Raw genomic sequence first — 17,024 nt, 5'->3', positions numbered from 1 at the left:
TTTCAGCTTGCAGTGCTATTGAATTACACACCATGATTTAACTGCTATGTTCAGTTCCCCAAAGAAAAGCAGCAATACTGACAACACTTCTAAACCTATATTTTTATTCTATCCTATTGATGTATAGGGATCCCCAGTATTTAATATTGCTGTTGACTATTCACTGTTCATGTTTGCTACCAATGCACAAACATTAATGTTGATTAAAATTAACACCGTTAATGTTGACCACTGCAGCCTGAATTGAGCATACACCACCTTCCTGAAGCCTGTTCCCCTCCCTGAGTATCTCCCCCCTAAATGCACCAACACCCTTGTAGCACCCCTCACCCCTGGCTTTGGAAGTATGTTAAGACTGTCATTAGAGGTCACAGCTGCTATTTTGAACCTGGAGCCAGCATGGGCAGGAGCAACTGGAGACTGCTCCTGCCTGTCCTACCCTTGAGTACTAAGGCATCTTTAAGGTAGGCTCAGGAGGCAGGACTGGCAAAATTAATCCCCCCCCAATATTCAGTTCATGACCTGATTAGCTAACTGAACACTACCACTATCCAGTTAACTACTGCTACTTATTTCTGTAGCGCTACTAGACGTATGCAGCGCTGTACACTTGAACATAAAGAGACAATCCCTGTTTGAAAGAGCTTACAATCTAATCAGGACAGAAAAACAGGACAAATAAGGGAATTACTAAGCTGGGAATGATAAAACATACATGGGTACTGTACAAGTGAATAGAGGTTAGGAGTTAAAAGCAGCATTAAAAATATAGGCTTTTAGCCTAGGTTTGAAGACAGCGAGAGATGGAGCTTGACGTACTGGTTCAGGAAGTCTATTTCAGGCATACGGTGCAGCAAGATAATGCAGATACATACCTGTAGCAGGTATTCTCAGAGGACAGCAGGCTCAATAATCTTACATGTAGGTCATTGTCCGCGACGGCCCAGAAGACGGAAGAAACCTTTCAAAGCTCTGGAACCTTCCCGAACGTTCCGTCGCGCGGGCTGACCCACCGCCCATGCGACGCGAATGTGCAGCGATCAGTTTAATAAAAAGCAAAACAATATAAGTGTAAACAACTCCAACGGAGAGGAGGGAGGGTTGTAAGAATATTGAGCCTGCTGTCCTCGGAGAATACCTGCTACAGGTATGTATCTTCATTTTCTCCAAGGACAAGCAGGCTCAATATTCTTACACGTGGGGTATCCCTAGCCCCCAGGCTCACTCAAAACAAAGAACATTGGTCTATTGGGCCTCGCAACGGCGAGGACGTAACAGAGATTGACCTGAAAACAAACTCAACTAGGTGAGAGTGCAGCTTGGAACAGAACAAAAATGGGCCTAGGAGGGTGGAGTTGGATTCTAAACCACGAACAGATTCTGCAGCACCGACTGCCCAAACCAACTGTCGCGTCGGGTATCCTGCTGAAGGCAGTAGTGAGATGTGAATGTGTGCACTGATGACCACGTTGCAGCCTTGCAAATCTCTTCAATGGAGGCTGACTAAATGAGCCACTGACACAGCCATGGCTCTAACATTATGAGCCGTGACATGGCCCTCTAAAGTCAACACAGCTTGGGCATAAGTGAAGGAAATGCAATCCGCCAGCCAATTAGAAATGGTGCATTTCCCAATGGCAACTCCCCTCCTGTTGGGATTGAAAGAAACAAACAATTGGGCGGACTGTCGGTAGGGCTTTGTTCGCTCCATGTAAAAGGCCAATGCTCTCTTACAGTCCAAGGTGTACAACTTGTCCTCACCAGGGCGGGTATGTGGATGGGGAAAAAATGTTGGCAAGACAATTGACTGGTTCAGATGGAACTCCGACACCACCTTCGGCAAAAACTTAGGGTGAGTGCGGAGGACTACTGTGAAATTTAATATAAGGTGCATGAACTACCAAGGCTTGGACCTCACTGACTCTACGAGCTGAAGTAACAGCCACCAAGAAATGACCTTCCAGGTCAAGTACTTCAGATGGCAGGAATTCAGTGGCTCAAAAGGAGTTTTCATCAGCTGGGTGAGAACGACGTTGAGATCCCATGACACTGGTTGAAGTTTGAAAGGGGGCTTTGACAAAAAGCAAACCTCTCATGAAGCAAACAACTAAAGGCTGTCCAGAGATAGGCTGACCTTCTACACGTTAATGATAAGCACTGACTGCACTAAGGTGAACCCTTGCGGAGTTGGTCTTGAGACCAGACTCTGATAAGTGTAGAAGGTATTCAAGCAGGGTCCGTGTAGGACAAGAAAAAGGATCTAGGGCCCTGCTGTCACACCAGACGGCAAACCTCCTCCATTTAAAATAACACTTTTTTGTGGAATCTTTCCTGGAAGCAAGCAAGACTCGGGAGTCACCCTCTGAAAGGCCTAAAGAGGCAACTTCTAAGTTCTCAACATCCAAGCCGTGAGAGCCAGAGACTGGAGGTTGGGATGTAGAAGCGACCCCTCATTCTGGGTAATGAGGGTTGGAAAACACTCCAATCTCCACGGTTCTTCGGAAGACAACTCCAGAAGAAGAGGGAACCAGATCTGACAGGGCCAAAAAGGTGCCATCAGAATCATGGTTCCGCGGTCTTGCCTGAGTTTCAGCAGTCTTTCCTACTAGAGGTATGGGAGGATACGCATACAGAAGGCCTGTTCCCCAATGTAGGAGAAAAGCATCTGATGTTAGTCTGTCGTGGGCCTAAAGTCTGGAACAGAATTGAGGGACTTTGTGATTTGTCTGAGTGGCAAAAAGATCCACAGAGGGGGTGCCCCACGCTCGGAAGATCTTGCGGACTGCGTCCATGTTGAGAGACCACTCGTGAGGCTAGATGATCCTGCTCAACCTGTCGGCCAAACTGTTGTTTACACCTGCCAGATATGTGGCCTGGAGAAACATACCGTGCTGGTGAGCCCAAGGCCACATCTGGACGGCTTCCTGACACAGAGGGCGAGATCCAGTGCCCCCCTGCTTGTTGGTGTAATACATAGCAACATGATTGTCTGTCTGAATTAGGATGATCTGGTCGGACAGCCGATCTCTGAAAGCCTTGAGAGCGTTCCAGATCGCTCGCAATTCCAAGAGGTTGATCTGAAGACCCTTTTCCTGAAGGGACCAAACCCCTTGAGTGTGAAGTCCATCTACATGAGCTCCCCACCCCAGGAGGGATGCATCCGTCGTCAGCACTATTTGTGGCTGAGGAATTTGGAATGGATGTCCCAAGGTCAAATTGGATCGAATGGTCCACTACTGAAGGGAACTGCAAAAGTCGGTGGCGAGATGGATCACATCCTCTAGATTCCCTGTGGCCTAACACCAATGGGAAGCTAGGGTCCATTGAGCTGATCTCATATGTAGGCATGCCACAGGAGTTACATGAACTGTGGAGGCAATGTGCCCTAAATGTCTCAACATCTGCCGAGCTGTAATCTGTTGAGACCCTCGAGCCAAGGACACTAGGGCCAGAAGATTGCCCTTGCTAAGGGAAGATAACCGCGAGACGCCCGTGTATCCAACAGAGCTCCAATGAACTCCAATTTCTGCATTGGAACAAGATGGGACTTGGGATAATTTATTACAAACCCCAGTAGCTCCAGCAGTTGAACAGTCATCTGCATAGACCGTAGAGCCCCTGCTTCCGAAGTGTTCTTCACCAGCTAATCGTCGAGATAAGGGAACACATGCACTCCCAGTCTGCGTAGCGATGCTGCAACAACTGCCAAGCACTTTGTGAAGACCCTGGGCGCAGATGCTAGGCCAAAGGGCAGTACACAGTACTGAAAGGGCTGAGTTCCCAACTGAAATCGAAGGTACTTCCTACAAGCTGGAAGTACTGAGATGTGAGTGTAGGCATCCTTTAAGTCCAGAGAGCATAGCCAATCGTTTTCCTGAATCATGGGAAGAAGGGTGCCCAGAGAAACCATCCTGAACTTTTCTCGGACCAGGAATTTGTTCAGGGCCCTTAGGTCTAGGATGGGACGCATCCACCATTTTCTTTTGCACAAGGAAGTACCTAGAATAGAATCCCAGCCCTTCTTCCCCTAGTGGAACGGGTTCGACCACATTGGCCTTTAGAAGGGCAGAGAGTTCCTCTGCAAGTACCTGCTTGTGCTGGGAGCTGAAGGATTGAGCTCCTGGTGGGCAATTTGGAGGCTTGGATGCCAGATTGAGTGTGTATCCTAACCGGACTATTTGAAGAACCCACCTATCGGAGGTTATAAGAGGCCACCTTTGGTGAAAAAATATCAACCTCCCTCCGACAGGCAAGCCGCCCGGTACAGACACTTTTACTGCAGCTATGCTGCACTGGAGCCAGTCAAAAGCCCGTCCCTTGCTTTTGCTGGGGAGCCCTGAAGGCCTTAGGCGCACGGCATTGACGAGAACACACATGCTGGGACTGAGCCTGAACCGGCTGCCGAGAAGCAGGAGTGTACCTACGCCTGTTATAGGAATAGGGAGCACTCCTCCTCCCTCCAAAAAACCTCCTAGAAAAGGAGGCAGTAGCAGAAGACATCCGGCGGGAGAGAGAATCCATGGCATCAGGATGCTTTTTCATCTGATCAACCATACCCTCTACTTTTTCTCCAAAGAGATTATCCCCCCCCCCCCCCCCCCCCCCCCCCCAAGGAACATCCGCCATTCGCTGCTGGGTCTTGTGATCCAGGTCAGAGACACGCACCCATGAGAGTCTGCGCATCACTATAACTTGAGCAGCTACTCGGGATGCTACATCAAAAGTGTCATAAGACCCCCCCCTGGCCAGGAATTTGCGACATGCCTTCTGCTGCCTGACCACCTGGTGAAAAGATTCAGTAAGCTCCTGAGGAAGTGCTTCAACTAAACTGGACAGTTGCCTCACCGAGTTCCCTAAGTGAATGCTCGTGTAGAGCTGGTATGTTTGGATCTTGGCGGCGAGCATTGTGGCCTGATACGTTCTCCTCCCAAAAGAATCCAAGGTCCTAGACTCTCTGCCTGGGGGCGCCAAGGCATAGTCTCTAGTACTCTTGGCTCTTCTGAGAGCAGAGTCCACCACCATGGAACCGTGAGGAAGCTGGGCCTTCACCATTACAGGCTCTCCATGGACTCTGTACTGGGACTCGGACTTCTTGGGGACTACTGAATGAGAGGACAAGACCAATTCCACAACAGCACTTCCCCGAATGTATTGTGCAGGGGGGCTGTTGCAACCTCTGCAGGTGGAGAAGGATAATCCAGGACCTCGAGCATCTCAGCCCTGGGCTCATCCACAACCTCCATAGGGAATGGAATCTCCTTAGGTATTTCCCGTACAAAGGATGAGAAAGTAAGACTCTCAGGTGGAGACATCCATACTTCAATCAGTGGAGTAGGATCAGAGGGAAGCCCACAGGACTCTTCCTCTGAAAAATACCTAGGGTCTTGCTCTTCTCCCCATGAGCACTCCTCTTCGGTATCGGACAGAAGCTCCCTAAGAGCAGCCCGTCCAAGCCTGCCTCAACTTCGAGGATCGACAACCTCGTGGGGGGTGTCGAGAAGTCGACCCCTGACTGGACTCCGGTAAAGCTTCCACCACCGACATCGAGGGGGAATCGACCCAGTTGGCAAGCGGCACCGAGGGCGGAGACCTCCTCACAGGTGATTGCCCAGATGCCGTCTCCACAGTCGGTACGGGAGGCGCAAGCACCCCCGACGAGGCAGACTGACGAAGCAACCCTTCCAGAAGTTCTGGAAGAAGGGCCCGGATGCGCTCGTCGAAAGCTGCCATTGGAAAAGGTGGTGGGGCCAGTGCAGGAGTCAGTGCCAAAATCTGAGGGGGCTCGAGAGCTGGTATCAGGCTGCCGGACGACTGATGCTTCGGCACCTAATGCATGGAGGGTGAGCGATCCTCCCGGCACTGACGCTTCTCGGATGCCGGCTCCCCGGAGCTCTCGGTACCATGCCTGGAAGGAGATCGATGACGATGCTTCTTCGCCTTCGCTCGACGCCCGTCATCGAGACTCCTCGGTACCGATGAGGACGACGTGGAATCCTCACTCCTCCTTGGGGCCGGGTCCGACGAAGGTCGGTCCTGGGGGGCCTGCATAGCAGTAGGTCTCGGGACGGGTGGAGACTCACTCGATGCTTCGCTGCTCCCAGCTTGAAGCAGTCTTTCGGCAGCCATTACCTGGGCTCTTGGTGTCGCTGCTTCCCTCGATGCCGCCGACCTCGGTACCAATGTCGATGCCAACGTCGAAGGACCGGACCGATCAGAAAAAAGTCTCTCGCGCTGAGCCTCTCGAGCCACCTGGGTCCTTTTCTTCATTAACTTACACAGCTTACAGGCAGCTGAAAGATGATCGGGCCCAAGACACTAGAGGCACCACGTGTGGGGGTCGGTACCCGAGATGGTCCGGTTGCAGCTAGTACAGCGTTTGAAGCCGCTGGGAGTCTTCGATGACATGAGCGGGAAAATAGCGTCCGCGAAATCAAAAGGCTCAATTGTGCCACTTAAAAAGGCACAAAAAAAGGGAAAAAAAGATGCGACTGAGCAGCCTAAAGGCGGCCGCAACGAAAAACGAAAGGAAACTTGAAAAGTTGAGGAAAAACTAAAAAAAATAAGGGAAAGAATTTTTTTTTTTTAATTTTACTTAAGGAAGTAAATAAAAGAAGAAAAAGAGGGTGCGATAAACGCGAAAAAAGCGATCTCCTGGGCAAAACAAAAGGGAGTAGTGGCGAGCACAACTCTCTCGAGGAGCGGAAGAAAAATAACTGATCGCTGCACGTTCGCGTCGCGGTCGGGAAGCCACCCACGCATGCACGGTGGGTCAACCCGCACGACGGAACATTCGGGAAGGTTCCAGAGCTTTGAAAGGTTTCTTCTATCTCCTGGGCCGTCGCGGACAACGACCCACATGTAAGAATATTGAGCCTGCTTGTCCTCAGAGAAAAAAGGAACGCTGGAGTCGGCAGTGGAGGAGAAGGGTACAGATAAGAGAGATTTACTCAATAAACGGAGTTCCTGGGGAGGAGCATAGGGAGAGATAAGAGTGCAAAGGTACTGAGGAGTTGCAGAGTGAATGAACTTGTAAGTCAATAAGAGGAGTTTGAACTGTATGCAGAACGGATAGGGAGCCAATGAAGTGACTTGAGGAGAGGGCTAATATAAGCATAGCGACACTGGTGGAATATAAGTGGTGCAGCAGAATTTTGACAAGATTGAAGGGGAGAGAGATGGCTTAATGGAAGACCTGTGATAAGCAAGTTGCAATAGTCTAAGTGAGAGGTGATAAGAATGTGGATAAGGGTTTTAGTAGTGTGCTCAAAGGAAAGGATTAATTTTGGTGATATTATAGAGAAAGAAACAACAGGACTTAGCAGTCTGTTGGATATGTAAAGAGAGATAGAGAGAAGTAAATAACCTCAAGGTTATGAGTTGATGAAACAGGGAGGATGAGAGTGTTATCCACAAAAATAAAGAATGGGGGAAAAGGAGAAGAAGATTTAGGGGGAAGATAAGCTCAGTCTTGGTCATGTTTAGTTTCAGATGGCGGTGAGACATCAAGGCAGCAATGTCAGACAGGCAGGATGATACTTGGGCCTGAATTCCTGTTGAAATTTCTGGTGTGGAGAGGTAGATCTGGGAGTCACCAGCATAGATACTGAAAACCATGAGATCTGAGCACCAAGGAAAAAAACATAGATGGTAAAAAGAAGAGGTCCCAAGATAGAGCCCTAAGGTACACCAATTGATGGTGGGATAGAAGTGGAGGAGGATCCGCCACAGTATACACTAAAAGTGCGGTGGGAGAGATAAGAAGAAAACCAGGGCCCTGAAATTCAAATGAGGGCAGCGTATCAAGGAGTAGGCAGTGATCAACAGTGTCAAACACTAAAAGTGCGGTGGAAGAGATAAGAAGAAAACCAGAGCCCTGAAATTCAAATGAGGGCAGCGTATCAAGGAGTAGGCAGTGATCAACAGTGTCAAAAGCAGCAAACAGATAGAGAAGGATGAGGATAGAATAGAGACCTCTGGATCTGGCCAGGAAGGTAAAATTAGGTCTTACCTGATCATTTTCTTTCCATTAGTCCCAACAGATCAATCCGGAGACTTGTGGGTTATGTCTATCTGCCAGCAGGTGGAGATAGAGAGAACTTCTGAGGTTCACTATATGTGGTCATGCGTAGCCACCTAAACCTCAGTATTGTCGCTTCCAAAGCAGTGTGAACCAACATCCAGTATGACATGAAAAAACTCCTATGCCTCCATACAACTCATATATACTCCTCAACCACTCCCATGGGAGAATACATGCAGCTCCTAGAGAATAAAAGAACCCATCCATGTGAATCTGGCAAATGCAACAGCAACCTAAAGGTGAAATGCAGAAATAGTAACAGTGTGAATAACTACCACACTCAGAACTAATATACAGGGGGTCTCTGGACTGATCTGTTGGGACTAATAGAAAAAAAATTATCAGGTAAGACCTAATTTTTCCTTCAATAGCATCCCACAGATCAATCCAGAGACTTGTGAGATGTACCCAAGTGGTCCTCATGTAGGGTGGTATACTGCCACCCCAGTCAACAGGACAGCAGCTCCAAATGTGGCATCACCCCGCGCCGCCATATCCACATGATAATGCTTAGCAAAGGTATGACCCGACAACCAAGTCACAGATCAACAAATCTCCTCCATGGAGACCAAGCAGTACTCAGCTGCTAATGTTGCCTGTGCTCTGGTGGAGTGCGCCTGTACCTTCACTGACGGGTCTTTCCCAGAAGTGATGTCAAAATGGCCTCCCACAACCACCGGGCTACCGTAGCCTTGGAGGTCCGATCCCCTTTCCTGGGATCAGCGAAGAGAACAAACCAGATGATCCAAACAGCAAAAGTCGTTAATAACCTCTAGGTAGTGGAGAAGAACACACTGCACATCCAAACACTGCAGAGCACGGAAATCTGCCGGATAATCCTCCCTACGAAACGCCAGGAGGAAAAGCTGCTGACATACGAAAACGCAAAACTACCTTAGGCAAGGAGGGAACAGTGCGAAAAGACACTCCTGCTTCGGTGAATTGGAGAAAAGGATCTCTGCAGGAGAAGGCCTGCAACTCCGAAACCCATCTCGTCAACATGATGGCCACAAAAAAAAAAAAAGCACAACATTCAGCGTAAGATATTTCAAGGACAAACAATCCAAAGGCTCAAAAGGAGGAAGCTGAAAAGTGTGCGAGACCATATTAAGACTCCATGCTGGGAGTACCGGTAGACATGGAGGACACAGGTGGTTCACTCCCTGTAAAAAGTGTAGAATGTCCAGAAGGAAGGCCAGCAAGGATCCCTGAAGGCACCCTCTAAAACAGGCCAAAGCCGCTATCTGGACTTCCAATAAGCTCAAAGACAAATGCTTACCCAACCCGTCCTGCAGAAAAGCGAGGATGTTGACACCGACGCTGAGAATGCCGACAGGCCCGCAGCCTTAAAACAGGACTCAAAGGTCCACCACACCCGAGCATAGGCCGCGAAGTGGACTGCTTCTGCGCCTGCAGCATAGTGGTAATCACCCTGTCTGTACAACCATTCTTCCTTAAGCGTGCCCTTTTAAAAGCCAAACCGTAAGACCAAAAGGGGAGGGATCCTCCATAGCTATTGGACCCTACCACAGCAACCAAGGGAGGCGCACTGAGTAGTTCTCTGACAACAGTGAGCATCGGCTGATAAGCGACCGCTGGAAAGGCCACATAAGACTCCTGGCCCATGGAACTACGTCTAAAGTGGCCACCGTGGACCCCAATACCTGCACGTAATCCCACGCTCTGGGAGCCAGAATGCGCAGGAGCCTCTCCAACTGGGTCTATAACTTCAGCTGTTGAGCCTCCAGGAGACAGAATGTTCCTGCTGGGTATTGAAGAACACTCCCAGGTATTCTAAAGACTATGAGGGCGTCAAGTGACTCGTGTCCTGATTGACAATCTACTCCAATGACTGCAGGAGTCTGACTACCTGCTCTTTCAGCCACACACTCTCCTCATAAGACAGCGCTTGAATCAACCAATTGTCCAGGTAAGACTCCAACTTCCGATCCAGGGGATCCTTCAGGGCTGTGTCTCCCTCCACCGGCAAGGTAGTCTTTTTACTAACCACAATAATTAAGGAGTCCACGATGGGCAACTGTAACAACTCCAATTCCCCTGCCAGGAGTGGATAAAGGCGAGACGTAGCCCTCGCCACCTGCAACCTAGAATACGGCATATTCCACTGAGCCACAATGAGTACATTCAGCCTCATGAATGTGAAACATCCGGGGTGGTCATTTAGTCCCTGTCATGATAGGGTGTGCACGGTTTCCCCTCCCCCCCCAAGAATTCAGAGGGGAAATGTTCAACATTTCTACAGTCCGAATAATGAGAGCTAGGATCTCATCCTTACAAAACAGCTGTGGGGGTCACCACCCCTATCTGGTGGCAACTCCCCCTCTTCCAGGCAGTCTAATAGGGCCCGACAGGACCTGCAAGAAAACTGGTTCTCGTCCCCACCAGAGACCATGGAGACTTCCTCCAGAAGTTGCAGGAGCTCCACCTGTGGCCGTTTAGACAACAATGGCAGCAACAGGGCCAGGGTACCCTGATGCTCTAGAACCATAACAGGAGCCAGAGACGCCCCCCCTCCCCGGCCACTTCAAAAAGAATGCCTTGTGCATCAGCACTACAAACTCAGGCAAGAAAGGAGCATCCTCCATGCCCATGTCCTTGATCACGTCCTGAGACAGGCCAAGTCAGTAAAACGTGAAGGTTTCCATCCTGTGCGCCAGAACTGCCGTGAACGGGGGAGGGGAAAGCATGGCGCACGATAAAGGGCGGGAAACAAGCACAGCCACTAACACCGGCTGTGTAAGGTTCCCCTCAGTCGGTGCTTCTGGTGCCGCTGACACACGCAGAGTGCCTAAAAAAATGATGCCCACTGAAGGGCTAGAAGAAAAAGGCTTGAAGGCACCCACCAAAAATCGGCTCTGAATCGCACACCCTCTCCCGTATCCATGTGACCCCCGCTGGTCGAAGGCAGAGATGTCTTGGCACGTACGCCGCACAGGAACCCAACGCTGCTTTCTAGCTCCCAACACCAGAAGCAACGCTTCACTGTCTCGGACAGCGCCACCATGACACATGCGCCACCATGACACCGGACACCCCCCCTGAACATCTCGCAGCTGCTTCCCCAATGCTCCAAGAGGAGCCATACCATTCTAACCGTTGCAAGGTTACTGGTACTTCTACACTGCAAGATCCTAGTTGTTCTGGCTTTGAACTCTTTTTTTTTTTTTTCTTCTTCAACACTTGGCAGGAGAGAACAGCAAAAAAACCTATAGTGCTACTGCAAACAAGCACCAGAGGGGGGAGTATAGGGAGGGACCTGGCACCACCAGGTGTACCCTTAGTACATACGTATTGCCTCACTGGGACAGACCAAAGGTCCATCAAGCCCAGCATCCTGTTTCCAACAGTGTCCAATCCAGGTCACAAGTACTTGGCAAGATCCCGAAAAAACTCAATACATTTTATGCTGCTTATCCCAGAAATAGCAGTGGATTTTCCCCAAGACAATTTAATAATGGTCTATGGACTTTTCCTTTAGGAAGCTGTCCAGATCTTCCTTTAGGAAGCTCCGCTAAGCTAACCGCCTTTACCACATTCTCTGGCAACGAATTCCAGAGTTTAATTACATGCTGAGTGAAGAAAACTTTTCTCCAATTCGTAATAAATTTACTACTTTGTAGCTTTATCACATGTCCCCTAGTCCTAGTATTTTTGGAAAGAGTAAACAATTCACGTCTACCCCTTCCACTCCACTCATTATTTTATAGACCTCTATCATATCTCCCCTCAGCCATCTTTTCTCCAAGCTGAAGAGCCCTAGCCACTTTAGCCTTTCCTCATAGGGAAGTCGTCCCATCCCCTTTATCATTTTCGTCACCCTTCTCTGTACCTTTTCTAATTCCACTATATCTTTTTTGAGATGCAGCAACCAGAACTGAACACAATATTCGAGGTGCGGTTGCATCATGGACTGATACAAAGGCATTATAACATCTTCACTTTTGTTTTCCATTCCTTTCCTAATAATACCTAACATTCTATTCGCTTTCTTAGCCGCCGCAGCACACTGAGCAGAGGGAGACCAAACAAGACCTCAACCCCAAGACAGCTCAACTTGACCGGGGGATGGGCCAGGACTATTAACACCGAGCTGCAGGATATGACCGTCCACCTTCTAAACAGAGAAAATACTGAGGTTCAGGTGGCTACGCATGACCACATATAGTGAACGTCAGAAGTTCTCTATCTCCACCTGAGATAGAGCAGAGAGACATAACCCACAAGTCTCTGGATTGATCTGTGGGATGCTATAGAACAGGTCATTGGAGACTTTAGCAAGGGCTATTTCAGTTGAATGAAGAGGGCGAAAGCCAGACTGAAGTGGATCAAGAATAGCTTCAGATGAAAGAAAGTCAAGACAACGGTGGTGAACACCACGTTCCGGTATCTTGGATAGAAAAGGGAAGAGGGAGATGGGGCAATAGTTGGAAGTTTTTTTGAGGAGTGGTGTAACTATGGCATGTTTGAAAGCATCAAGAACAGTTGAAGGAATGTAAAAGTTTGAGGTTATGACAGTTAGATGGGATGACAATAGGAGAGATAGTGCTAAGTAGATGGGTGGGAATAGGATCAGAGGAACAGGTAGTCAGTTTGGAGAAGGAAAACAAATGTGCAGTTTCCTCTTCAGGGATTTCAGAAAAGAAAGAAAAAGAGGCAGGGGTTGAAGGAGGGTTGACAGAATGGACTAAGGGAAGGAGAGGTGGAGGTGAAGGTTGAGAATTCAAGGCTAATCTTGTGAACCTTATCATGAATACTCAGCCAGAGTCTGGGGTGAAAGTGAAGGAGAAATTAGACCTTACCTGCTAATTTGCTTTCCTTTAGTCCCTCTGGACCGGCCCAGAATGTGACTGATGGGTTGTGCACGCCTTCCAGCAAGTGGAGACTGAGAAAAAAAAAACTGTGACTCTAGTGAGAGCCAATAAAAGTCCATGGCAACAAGAGAAAGATCCAGTAACAAACTACCAAAGCAGAAGGAAGTAAAACAATACGTAAATGGTCTGTGCATACGAAAGCCTGAGCAGCCACCGGCACATTGCCAACACAGGGTGTGTGCCACCAACAATAATGTGACCAATGACATGCCCCTGCATGTCATGCACAAAAGGTTACATACTGAACCACAGAATGTGTTGGTTTTTTTTAAACAATGAAACCAGAAACCAACAACACAGCTCCCAAGAAAACAATATCACTTAACTTTTGAAGACACAGAATACCTAAAGGGAGGGATATGGGCCGGTCCGGAGGGACTAAAGGAAAGCAAATTAGCAGGTAAGGTCTAATTTCTCTTTCCTTAGCGTCCCTCCGGACCGGCCCAGAATATGACTGATGGGAAGTAACAAAGCAGTAAGATTATGGGAGGGCCACTAACAGCCCCAACGTCAAAACGTGTGCCCCGAAAACAACTTGCTGATAACTCAGAAGGTACAATCGATAGTGCTTTGAAAAGGAATGCAAAGAAGACCAAGTCGCCGCCATACAAATGTCCTCCAGAGGCACCAGATAACGCACTGCCCAAGAAGTAGCCTGACCTCTGGTAGAGTGAGCCTTAACTCCTTCTGGAACAGCTTTCCCAGAAAGAAGGTAAGCTGATGCTATAATTTCCTTAAGCCAACGAAAAATAGTGGGCTTAGAAGCCATAAACCCTGTGCGTGAACCTCTGATGAGAATAAAACAAACGATCGGACCAACAAATCTCCTCTGTAGATTTTACATAATGCTTCAGAATTCTTTTAACATCCGAACACTTCAAGAGATGCTGCTCCTCTAACCCGGAGAAAGAACCTAGAACAGGCAACACCACCGGTTGAGATTTATTTTTATTACATTTGTACCCCGCGCTTTCCCACTCATGGCAGGCTCAATGCGGGTTACATATTATATACAGGTACTTATTTGTACCTGGGGCAATGGAGGGTTAAGTGACTTGCCCAGAGTCACAAGGAGCTGTCTGTGCCTGCAGTGGGAATCAAACCCAGTTCCCCAGGACCAAAGTCCACCACTCTAACCACTAGACCACTCCTCCAATACCTTGGGCATAAAAGGAACTGGTATTAAAACACTCGATCCAAGCTGAATTCCAAAAACGGAGACCTACACAAAACAGCCTGCATCTCCAAAAATCTCCTAGCTGAGGCAGCAGCCACTAAAAACAATGCCTTCAGGGTTAAGTCCTTCAAAGTACAATAAGATAAAGGCTCAAAGGGAGGCCTGGTAAGAACCGAGAGTACCAAATTAAGATCCCAGCGGGGAAAAGAACAGCGAGACGCAGGAGGTTAACCTCTCTTTAAAAACGGAACACATCCAGGAGACTAGCCAGAGATCTTCCTTGAACACGACCTCGAAAACACGATAGAGCTGCAATCTGTACTTTAAGAGAAGCCAAAACAAGGCCTTTGTCGAAACCACGCTGCAGAAAATCCAAAATCTGCAAGATGGACGCGTGAAAGAGAGCTATCCCAAGCTCCTCACACCAGGCCTCAAAATCCTTCAGGTCCGAACATAATTCAAAGAGGTAGAACACCGAAGAGAGCGAAGCTGAGCCAAAAGATCCTGCCTGACCGGGAGCTTGAACGGATCCTCTACTAGAAGCAGCTGAAGATCGGCGTACCACGGTCTGCGAGACCAATCCGGCGCCACCAAGATCAGACGGCCCCTGTGCATCTCGACTCTCTGAAGTAGACGCCCTATCAATGGCCAGAGAGGAAAGGCAAAAAGATCGGTCGGCCAGGGAGCAAACAGGTCCATCTTGGGAAACCCCACCAATGGTTCACCACCGCCCGATGTGCCACATCGCTTAGAGCCCACTCCCCGGGATCTAGCATGTTTCGACTGAGAAAGTCTGCCTGAACATTTTGAACTCCTGCCACATGAGCCGCTGACAGCGCCACCAGATGCACCTCCGACCACTGTAACAGCTGTGACACTTCTTGCTCCAACTGCCAACTCCTCGTTCCTTCTTGCCAATTGATGTAAGCCACCGCGGTGGCATTTTCTGACATCACGCAGACTGCCTCGCCTCTCAACAGATGGACAAAGGTCTGGATTGCTAGTCTAACTGCCCTGGTCTCTAATAGATTTATTGAACAAGATCTCTCCTGAGGAGACCACAGGCCTTGAGTATACTATCCCTGACAGTGAGCTCCCCATCCCTGGAGACTGGCATCTGTCATAACCACCCTCCAGTTGGGCTGATCCAGAGGCATTCCCTTGGTCATACTGGCATCTCGCAGTCACCAATGTAGGCTGCTCGTCACCTGAGCCGGAAGTGATCATTTCTGATGTAGAGAGTCCTTCTGTGATGACCACCGAGAAAGAAGTGACCTCTGAAGCGGCCTCATGTGAGCCCTGGCCCAGGGCACTGCCTCAATCGCCGCCACCATGGAACCCAGGATCTGAAGATAATCCTTGGCCACTGGCCTCGGTGACTGCAATAAGCAACGAATCTGAGACTGCAGTTTGAGGACAAGAGCTGGCGGAAGAAAAACATGGCCCTGCAACGTGTCAAAACAGATTCCCAGGTACTCCAATGACTGAGATGGCTCCAGACAGATCTTTTGTGCACTGACTACCCAACCTAGGGACTTCAAGAAGTCTACTACTCGAGCTGTCACCTGAACGCTCTCCTGGTAAGACTTTGCTCTAATCAACCAATCGTCTAAATAAGGATGGACTAGAATGCCTTCCATTCTGAGTGCTGCGGCTACTACGACCATGACTTTGGTAAACGACCGAGGAGCAGTCACAAGCCTGAAGGGAAGAGCCCGAAAGTTAAAATGCTGGCTGAGCACCGCAAACTGAAGGAAATGGTGTGCCGGTCGAGTAGGGATATGCAAGTAGGTTTCTGTGAGGTTAAGCGACATCAGAATCTCCCCGGTCTGCACCGCCACAATGACCGACCGCAAAGTCTCCATACAAAACGAGGGCACCCTGAGGGCACAATTGACCACCTGGAGATCCAAAATCGGCCTGAAGGAAACCTCTTGCTTGGGAACCATAAAGTTTAAAGAGTAACGTCCTAGACGCTGCTCTGACAAAGGAACTGGACAAATAGCCTGAAGGTCGAGAAGTCTGCGTAGAATGTCCCTGACAGCCCTGGTTTTGAGCAGAGAAAGCAGGGAGACTCCACGAAAGCGTCTGACAAAGGACGAGCAAACTCTAAGGCGAACCCCATCGCAAATAACCTCTAGAACCCACTGGTCTAAAGTAATTTGGGCCCATAAAACTGTGCCAACCGAGCTCCTACCTGAACCAGAGGCTGGGCCTGCAAACCTTCATTGCTGAGGACGGGAGAAAGACGAGAAAGAATTTCCTGTTTCCCGACAGCTTCTACGACCACCCAAAAGGAGAGAGTCATCTGAAAAAAACTTGGATCGTTGAAACGGAACTACTCTGCCTGGTCTATACCGAAAAGCACGGCTCCTACCACGGCCGGGGAAAAAAAAAACACCACGTCCAGGCCCCCGGGACAATCCTCAGGAAGCCTCAGAACTTTAGCCTCACCTAGGCTACGCAGCAGCTTATCGCCAAAGGGAAAAGAACCCTTAAAAGGAAATTTACTAAGCTTGGACTTAGAGCCCGCATCCGCAGACCAGCCATGAAGCCAAAGAGAGCGACGGGCCGCCACGCAAAGAGCCATAGACTTAGAAGAGGCCCAAAGCAAGTCGTAAAGAGCATCTGCCAAAAAGGCCAAACCCATTTCCAACTTTGCCACTTCAGCATCTATCGCTGAATAAATTATCAGAAGAACGGTCCAAGACCTTCTCAGACCAACAAAAACAGGCTCTCGCTACTAAAGGACCACAGATAGCAGCCTGCACTACCAGAGCAGAAACATCAAAACTATTCTTTAACAAGGATTCTATACAGCGATCCTGGACATCCCTCAAAGCCGTCCCGCCATCCACGGGAACCGTATTTCGTT

General features: G+C 49.0%; 1 protein-coding gene across 1 annotated transcript in view; it reads right to left on the bottom strand.

The window, feature by feature from the left end:
- The window catches only part of TMEM41B (transmembrane protein 41B), a 93,299-nt gene that overhangs the window by 64,517 nt on the left and 11,758 nt on the right, over nucleotides 1–17,024 (bottom strand). The window lies entirely within an intron of this gene.

This window comes from Microcaecilia unicolor, chromosome 4, assembly GCF_901765095.1.
Source record: "Microcaecilia unicolor chromosome 4, aMicUni1.1, whole genome shotgun sequence".
Lineage (NCBI taxonomy): Eukaryota > Metazoa > Chordata > Amphibia > Gymnophiona > Siphonopidae > Microcaecilia > Microcaecilia unicolor.
The sequence above is the reverse complement of the archived record's forward strand: the minus strand, read 5'-3'. Positions and strand labels throughout refer to the sequence as shown.